This window comes from Saimiri boliviensis, chromosome 7 (genome assembly GCF_048565385.1).
Source record: "Saimiri boliviensis isolate mSaiBol1 chromosome 7, mSaiBol1.pri, whole genome shotgun sequence".
NCBI lineage: Eukaryota > Metazoa > Chordata > Mammalia > Primates > Cebidae > Saimiri > Saimiri boliviensis.
The window spans coordinates 75,797,189-75,806,572 of record NC_133455.1 but is presented as its reverse complement, the minus strand read 5'-3'; the positions used below and the strand labels follow the sequence as shown (position 1 = coordinate 75,806,572).

At 33.9% G+C, this 9,384-nt stretch overlaps 1 pseudogene; it reads right to left on the bottom strand.

Moving 5' to 3' along the window:
* Positions 1-4,037: 4,037 nt before the first annotated feature.
* LOC101047454 (centromere protein Q pseudogene) lies at positions 4,038-4,826 on the bottom strand (annotated as a pseudogene).
* Between the last annotated feature and the right edge of the window lie 4,558 nt (positions 4,827-9,384).

Below are 9,384 nucleotides of genomic sequence, written 5' to 3'. Positions count from 1 at the left end.
AAATTTAATGAAAGGTCTTACAAATTAAGTAATTCAAAATTAATCTTTAAAGTAATGGTGGGGCCATTTATTTGAGAAAGCTGTTTTGGCTGTTTAGGTAAGAAACAATGTTGACTTCTACTAGGGTAATGGCAGTAAAAATGAACTAAAAGCAAGAGGTTTGAGATGTTGTCTATATAATATTTTCTTATCTTTGTTTTCAGAATATATCTCCTAAAATGACGTGGTCTTCACTTCCTAAAATACAGATATTTGTAAGATTGTATAACATATTTTGTTAGGAAATGGTAGTTAAATATCATATTTCTGGTAGGAAACGGAGGCAAAAATTGTCTTGGCATCCTCTGAATTATTTATTTTACTATCTTTGACATGCATCTTTGACATAATATTCATTATTAATATCTCTTTATGTCAACATCAATATTAATTTAGGTTTACTCTAGAGGACTACTATGTCTATGAATGACTTTTCTCAGTTAGACTTTTATAATAATGTTCAGTGACATCCATTACAATACATTCTATCTCCTGAAGTATGAATCAGGAAATTCTATTCAGAACTTATTACTATATTTTACTATATGGTTATTTTTATGTATATATATATATATGTATATACATGTATGTATATGCAATTTCAGTGATAAAAATTATCTGTGGTGTTATTCCTACTTAGGTGCATCAATATTTGCAAGAAGCAATAAATTTTTAAATATTAAAACTATTTTATTCTGCAACATTATGCAACATTAAACTCTGAAAGATGAGAATGCTCAGTAGATACATTATTCTTTAATTGTTCTTGCACTAACACATTGGGGAGATGTCAAGATATTATAGACACAGGTCTAATCAAGAAAAAATATGTCAAACATGTCTATACATGAGAAAGTGCTTTCTTACAGGCAAGGTGGTAATTAAACTCACATAATACAAGTCACAAAACTTGTAACTTTTGAAATTATGAGTTAGTGTAAACTTTCTATTGCCATGAGATATTGGGATTAGTATTTCCTTAAACTTATTTTCAAATGAAATTACTAAAATTATTAGATCCATCCTGGTCTTCTTCTCTAACATTGATTACTGCACAACCTAGCCTAATATTTAGCTTCTTGTAATTTCTATTCTTGCTGAAATCATATTTTTTTCTTTTATTTTTTATTTTACTTATTTTCTTTTTAAGTTATAGGTTAGGTTATGGGGTACATGTGCAGAAAGTGCAGGTTTGTTACATAGGTGTACACGTGCCATGGTGGTTTGCTGCATCCATCACCTCATCATCTACATTAGGGATTTCTCATAATGCTATGCCTCCCCTAACCCCCACCCCCTAAAGTACCAACTCAACCATGTCCCTCCTATGTAAATATCCTCATTTTCTCCCTATTTTCTCAGAAGAAAAGTAAAAATTCAGCCTGGACTCTTTTGTCTACACAGTCTCCTTACCTGATTCTTTGACATTCCACCCACTTCTCCAAATTTTCACAATTCATAGTAGATGCCAGCCCTTCCATCCCTAGTCCTTCATCAAGGATGAATGTGAAGTCTCCTCCTTACTATCAGTTCCTTGAAAAGTGAAACATATTTTAATAAGCTATTTCTCATGCAACTTACAACAGAGCTACAGTTTAACCCAGCAATCTCATTATTGGCTATATACCCAAAGGAATATAAATCATTCTGCCAAAAAGACATATACATTCACATGTTCATCACAGCACTATTCACAGTAGCAAAAATAGGGAATCAGTCTATGTGCCTATCAATCGTAGATTGTATTAAAAAAATGGCACATATACACCATGAACTACTACACAGCCATTAACGAAGAACAAAATCATCTCCTGTGCAGCAGCATGGAAGCAGCTGGAAGCCATTATCCTGAGAATTAATGATGAAACAGAAAACTAGGTATCACATCTTCTCACAAGTGGCAGCTAAACATTGAGCACACATGGATAAAAACATGTGAATAATAGATATTGCAGACTAGTGGTGGGGGGGTTGGTAAATGAACTACTACCTATTTGGTACAATATTTACTACATGAGTGAGGGGATATGTACCTCAAACCTCAGCATTGCACAGTATGCCCATGTAACATACCTGCACATGGACCTTCTGTATCTAAAATAAAAGTTGAAATAAAAAGAAATACATGATGTAAATTATCTGTTCTAAATTCTCTCTTTTCACAGTTGTTTATGGCTCTTCATTACTTTTATAACTGATGATTTTCTTGGACTCTGTTTAATCTGATAATTATTTTTGCTATGCCAGTTTTTTTTTATTCATATTTTTTGCCTTGTGTCAGTTTTTGCCACCTCATTATTTTCCATTTTTCAATATAGTTTTATGTGTTTCTTTATTAGGTGCATATATTTATGTTTGTTTCTGTTGTTTTCTTCTTTTGCTTATTTGTTTGTTACATTGGTTTTCAAATTTAATATGAAGTTTTTATAAATGAGTTTAGTGCATTTATATTTTTTATTAATTTTAATTTATTCTAATCGTAGTTTGTGTTTTCTGCTCAGCATTTATTTCACTTCCTATTTTCTTATATTTTGATAATTTTTTTAAAGTTTCATATATTCTTTGTTTTATACTGTGATAGAATGGAATACTGTAAAACAGTATACTGTAGTTAAATGTTTTTATTACAATTTACAATATTCTGAAGTCTGAAGTTATTCAGTGTCTTTATTCTCTACCTGACAAATAAGCACCTTGTCCTACTTTAACTAACTAGTCCATTAAAATTTTACTTGTTATAGTTATTAAACTTTTATTTTACAAATCATGTATTTTTATTTTTTTGTGATTGTAGTCATTTTATTTTACAGATTTAAAAAAAACGAAGAAAGTATACTGTAGTTTGTAAGAAATAATTTTTGATATATTAAGTAATAATTTATTCATATATATAAGCTTATCATAATGAGAAAAAGTTTATAAAATTTTTTGAGTGATTTTTGTTTAAATGAAATACATATGCTATAGTTTCTTTTTAATAATTTTTGGAAGTATGTTTTAATGATGGCAGAAAATAAATAACAATATCAATTCACCAACCAATCAGAGAAGTAGAATTTTGATACTACCTTCAAAGTTAAAGATACCAGGCATATCTTAACTACTTCACAAAAAGACTATGGAGTTATGTAAAAGAATAAAAAAGTAAAGGCATTTGAGGATTTTTCAAGTTCCAGATGACCAGACAAATTGTAAGCTGTTGGCTACAGAATGAATGATAGCCAACACTTAGGTTTTTATGCATTAGGCATTGTATGTAAATATTTACATATAGCAGCTCCTGATATGAGCTGTTAACCAATAAATGAGCTCGATTCAGGCATTAGAAACTATTAGATCATCAAGGGAATTGCTGTTTTATGGTTTTAGGCAAATAATTGTAGATACAGCAATATAAATATTGGTTTCCTAGGTCTGGCAACTATTAAAAACAGTTTTCATAACTACATTAGGTTCTAATGATAGACGCACAAAGACTAATTTTAAATTGCCTATCAGGACATAATACATCCTACAGAAGCCTTAGCCTCTGTATGTATAATCATAGGTTAACAGTTCTAAAAATTTGTGAACGTTAAATTAACAAGGAGCAATCTTAAAAAAAAAAAAAAAAAAAAAAAAAAAAAAAAAAAAAAAAAAAAAGGCCGGGCGCGGTGGCTCAAGCCTGTAATCCCAGCACTTTGGGAGGCCGAGGCGAGTGCATCACGAGGTCGAGAGATCGAGACCATCCCGGTCAACATGGTGAAACCCCGTCTCTACTAAAAATACAAAAAATTAGCTGGGCGTGGTGGCACGTGCCTGTAATCCCAGCTACTCGGGAGGCTGAGGCAGAAGAATTACCTGAACCCAGGAGGCGGAGGTTGCAGTGAGCCGAGATCGCGCCATTGCACTCCAGCCTGGGTAACAAGAGCGAAACTCTGTCTCAAAAAAAAAAAAAAAAAAAAAAAAAAAAAAAAAAAAAAAAAAACACAACAACAACAACAAAAAAAAACCACTCTTTAAGAGGCACTCAGTTTCTTATAGGCTTCTTCAATGAGTGTTAACATGTTCTTCGTCTGTGATGAATTATGAAGAATATCCAAGTCATTTAGAAGAACTTCCTGGTTTGGAATTAGTGCCAAAATTTCTTTCTGAAGGGTGGGTGCTTTGAGAGTTTTCTGAGAATGTTCTGGAAGATGCAGTACGCCACTATTTATTTGATGCATCTGTTTTATCTTTTCTTTTTCTTCTTCCACCTTGCTTGCCAGAATTTGAATTTTGTTCTTTATGCTCTGAATATTCCCAGTCATTAACTCTGTGTTCTCTACCATTTTATCTGTTTCCTGTAGTAATGCCAGAGGTTCTTCTTTAGCTTTGTCTCGTGCCCTTTCTGCATTCAATAGACTTGAAACATCAGTTGAATCTTCCGTCTTTTTGGGAGGGAGTTTGACACAGTTGTAGCAAGCATTTCTTCAGGAAGTTGATATGGTATTGTAATTCTTCTTTTTTTTAATGCTATTACTCAAAATTGTTATTATTACTTATTCAATCATAGTCTGGAAATGGTCTCTGCTACTCTTTGAAAGAGGTCGCCAGGTTTTTCTCTTGTTGGATGCTATCTTCACTTGTTTCAGGTTAGTGTGCTTTGTTTGTCCTGCAGAAGACAGATCTTTCAGATGAATTACTTCTTTTCAGTGTGTTTCTAACATTTTTCTCTGACAACAGCATTTCCTCATTATCCTTTTTCTCTTTGGATTTCTTTTTAACTGTTGAGAGTTTTTCTTGGAAGCATTTGCTTTACCAGACATCTTGATCGAAACATAGTGCTAAAAATAAAGAAACAAACAAAAACAAAAAGCCGATTCTTCTTGCACCCTTCTTAGAGTAACTTGAGCCCAAACTTCTATATTTTATTTTTCAATTGCAAAAGTTAAGCAAATTTTCCAAAATGACATATAAATTATTTATTACTCAGGTTGTAATATTTGTCTTAGTAAAATTGATTCTTTTAATTTTATTATTATTATTTTTTGAGACAGAGTCTCACTTTTGTTGCCCAGGCTGGAGTGCAGTGGCACAATCTTGGCTCACAGCAACCTTCGCCTCCCAGGTTCAAGCCATTCTCCCGCCTCAGCCTCCTAAGTAGCTGTAATTACAGGCATGCGCCAGCCACTGCACCTGGGCTAATTTTGTATTTTTAGTAGAGATGGAGTTTCTCCTTGTTGGTCAAGCTGATCTTGTACTCCTGAGCTCAGGTGATCCACCAGCCTTGGCCTCTCAAAGTGCTGGAATTACAGGTGTGAACCACCGCGCCCAGCATTAAAAATTATTTTTTTTGTTTTAATTTTTGTGGGTCCATAGGTATATATATTCATGGGTGTACATGAGATGTTTTTGTATAGGCATACAATGTAAAATAAGTACATCATGGAAAATAGGGTATCCATCCCCTCAATCATTTATTGTTTGTGTTATAAACAATACAATTGCATTCTTTTAATTATTTTAAAATGTGTAATTAAATTATTGACTATAGTTACCCTGTGTCGCTGTCAAATAGCAGATCTTACTCATTCTTCTGTTGTTTTGAATCCATTAACCACCCCCTCTCCCATGCCAGCCACCTACTACCTCCCCAACCTCTGGTAAGTAACAATCCTGCTCTTTACATCAGTGCGCTAAAATACTTTGATTTTTAGATCCCACAGATGAGAATATGTGGTGTTTGTCTTTTTGTGCCTGGTTTTACTTAACTTCGTAATCTCAAGTTCCATATTCTTACGAATTTTTTGGATTTCAGTGAGGGTGTGATGATGGTAAAGGTTCTATTTTTCTTTTCTTTTTCTTTTTCTTTTTTTTTTTTTACTACCAACATTCTACGCCCTTATTCTTAAATGATCATAATTAGTAGCTCATGATTTTTGTTTAAAGAATAGAGTAGACATCAACAGTTGAACTTGCAAATATCTTTTTAAATTTTATATTTTTAACTCACAAAGAATAATGGTACATATTCATGAGTACATAGCAATGGTTCAATACTTAAAATGTATATTGATCAGATCAAGGTAGTTAGCATAGACATCATCTCAAACATTTATCATTTCTTTGTGTTGGGACATTCAATATCCTCCCTTTAGCTATTTGAAACTACACGTTTTTATTAACTATAGTCATGCTACAGTGCTGTAAAACCCTAGAACTTACTCCTATCGAGCTGTAATTTTGTATTCTTCAACAAGTCCCTCTAATCATTAATTTTATATTTGTTGTTCTTTACCACATCTGTTCCATTAGATCCTTATGAACATGCAGGGGAGAAAAATCATGTTATGAATAGAAATATTCAAAAAATAATATTTGGAATTTTTTTTTGTATCAAGATACCATGTAACAAATTTTTCATTGAGATCATTTTTAATCAAAATAGAAAACATGCTTTTTGTGTTTCCTTTTGAAATCCATCTTTGTTTTCCTAGTTTATTTCCTCTTTTTCACAAAAATATTCATCTGAGATTTGAAATATTTTGGAGACTCTTTTAAAAAGGGAACTTTATAAAAACATAGTTTTAGCTAATAGATTGATAGACAAACAAGAGGAAAAAGAAAACTTTTAAAAAATGAAAACTTCAGTCGTGTTAAAAGTAGGGGAAAAAAAGAAATTCTGCAGTTGCGAGAATTATAAATTAAGTTCGATTGATAATATTGATTGATCCAGTGAAGATATTCTGTTAACTTGACATAAAACACTTTTAAGCAGAAAACAATTGGAATGCTAGGAATTGCTGTTAAGAAATAAAATAGAGTTGAGTTACATTAAAATGATTTCAAATGGGGCATTCCTTTGGTAATTTTAAATTGCCTTTGTTGCTGATGAAATCAAATGGGCTAGTCTGACCAGTTCTTTTTGTTCCGTCACTTTTTAATAGAATCAAGTGTCAGGGTTAGAGTAACATTAAATGGTTCTTACCTCAGCTTTCTACTTAATGATGCTTTTAAAAAGCCTAATGCAGAAAATATGATTAGATTTTGTGTAGGTGCTATAAGAAGCAAAAATATATTTTCACTGCTTAGACAGAGAACAAAAGGGAAGCTAAAAACGTATTTAGATTGATAGATTTGTAACTATATTTTATTTGATCAAACTATTTAGATTTTACACTGAGAGCAGTTAAAATTTATTTGCCATTCACTAGATAATTTTATTTATCACAGAAGAACCAAGAATCCTATGCCTAAATTCTTTCCTCCGTATTTTGCTTTATTTTCTCTCAAGTGCCATAACCTCATGTAGGATCTCATAAGCAATGTATCACTTGACAAATCATATATTATAGTGTCACTTACAAGCTATTATATTAACATGTCACTTTCTTAATTCTGAGTAAGAAATCAGGAAAAGTTTGGGAGCAGTGAGTAGTATATTAAAAAGATCTGGAAGCTGAGAGATATAAAACATATTGCTCAAGGTTAAAAAGGCAGTCTTCACCGGAGCTGGGACATAAATCCATATCTTTCTGATTGTGCATCTTTAACATCTACACTTTATGGTTCTATAAGCATTTTATGTGTATATGGTGGTCTCTTCCTCCATGCTGAAAGATTTCTTTGACACGAGGGCTGGGTTTTATTAACCTATTAATCCTTCTTTTATGGACGTAAGGTGCATGTAACACAATGCTTACACATACAGAGTACTTTTGTTCATTTCCATCTGCATTTGTGTCTTTCCTGACAATAACCACAAACAACAACAAAACATATTGCTGAGAAACTAGAGGGGCAGAGCAATGTGACAGCATAGAAGCAGAAACACCCAATTTTAACAATTCTCTACACACAGAGAACTGACGCGAGAACCAAAACCCAGGTGAGCAATCACAGTACCTGGTTTTAAGTTCGTATCAATAAAAGAGGAATTGAAGAGAGCAGGAGGAACAGTATGGCATCACTGGTTCCACCCCTCCTCCATCTCTCGCCGTAAGATACAGAGAAAGCATCTGAGTTCTTGTGGGTGGAAGAGCGCAGTGACTGAGGAACTTTACATTGAACTCAGTGCTGCTTGGTCACAGTGGAGAGCAAAGCTGTGCTGGACTCAGCCAGCACACACACACGGAGCATTTGGACCAGATCTAGCCAGAGGGAAGTTGCCTGTGCCAGAGGTCAGAAATTGAGTTTCTCAGCAAACCTCGTCACCTCAGGCCAAAGGGCTCTGGGGTCCTCCATAAATCTGAAACTCAGTCTAGGACATCAGGACTGAAATTCTTCGGTAACTCCTAAGGCTGAGCTGGGCTTACAGCCAGTGTGCTAGTGTGGCATGTAACCTAAGGAAACACGAACTGGGGCACAACCCCTACTCCAGCCTCAGACAGTGCAGCTCCTAGCAATGAAAGTGACTTCTTCCTTCTGCTTAAGGAAAGGACAGTGAAGATGAAAAAAGACTTTGTCAGGACATAGGCATAGGCAAGAAATTCATAACTAAAACACCAAAAGCAATGGCAACAATAGCCAAAATAGGCAAATGGCATCTAATTAAACTTAAGAGCTTCTGCACAGCAAAAGAAACTATCATTAGAGTCAACCAGCAACCAAGGGATTGGGAAAAATTTTTTGCAATCTACCCACTGACAAAGGGCTAATAACCAGAATCTACAGAGAACTTAAGCAAATTTTCAAGAAAAAAACAACCCCGTCAGGAAGTGGCTAGTGATATGAACCCAGCTTCTCAAAAGAAGACATCTATGCAGCCAACAAACATACAAAAAAAGATCATCACTGGTCATTAGGGAAATGCGAATCAAAACCATATTGAGATACCATGTTATGCCAGTAAGAATGGTGATCGTTAAAAATCAGTAGACAACAGATGCTGGAGAGGATGTGGGGAAATAAGAATGCTTTACACTTTTGGTGGGAGTGTAAATTAGTTCAGTCATTGTGGAAGACAGTGTGGTGATTCCTCAAGGATCTAGAACTAGAAATACCATTTGGCCCAGCAATCCCATTACTGGCTACATACCCAAAGGATTATAAATCATTCCATTGGTTGAGGGTTTGTCGTAAATAGCTTTTATTATTTTGAGATACGTTCCATCGATACCTAGTTTATTGAGAGTTTTTGGCAAAAAGGGCTGTTGAATTTTGTCAGAAGCCTTCTCTGCAACTATTGAGATAATCATGTGGTTTTTGTCTTTGGTTCCGTTTAAGTGGTGGATTACATTTAGAGACTTACTTATGTTGAATCAGCCTTGCATCACCGTGATTAAGCCTACTTGATTGTGATGGATAACCTTTTTGATGGGCTGTTGCAGTCATTTTGCCAGTATTTTTTTTTGAAGATTTTTGCATCTGTATTCATCATGGATA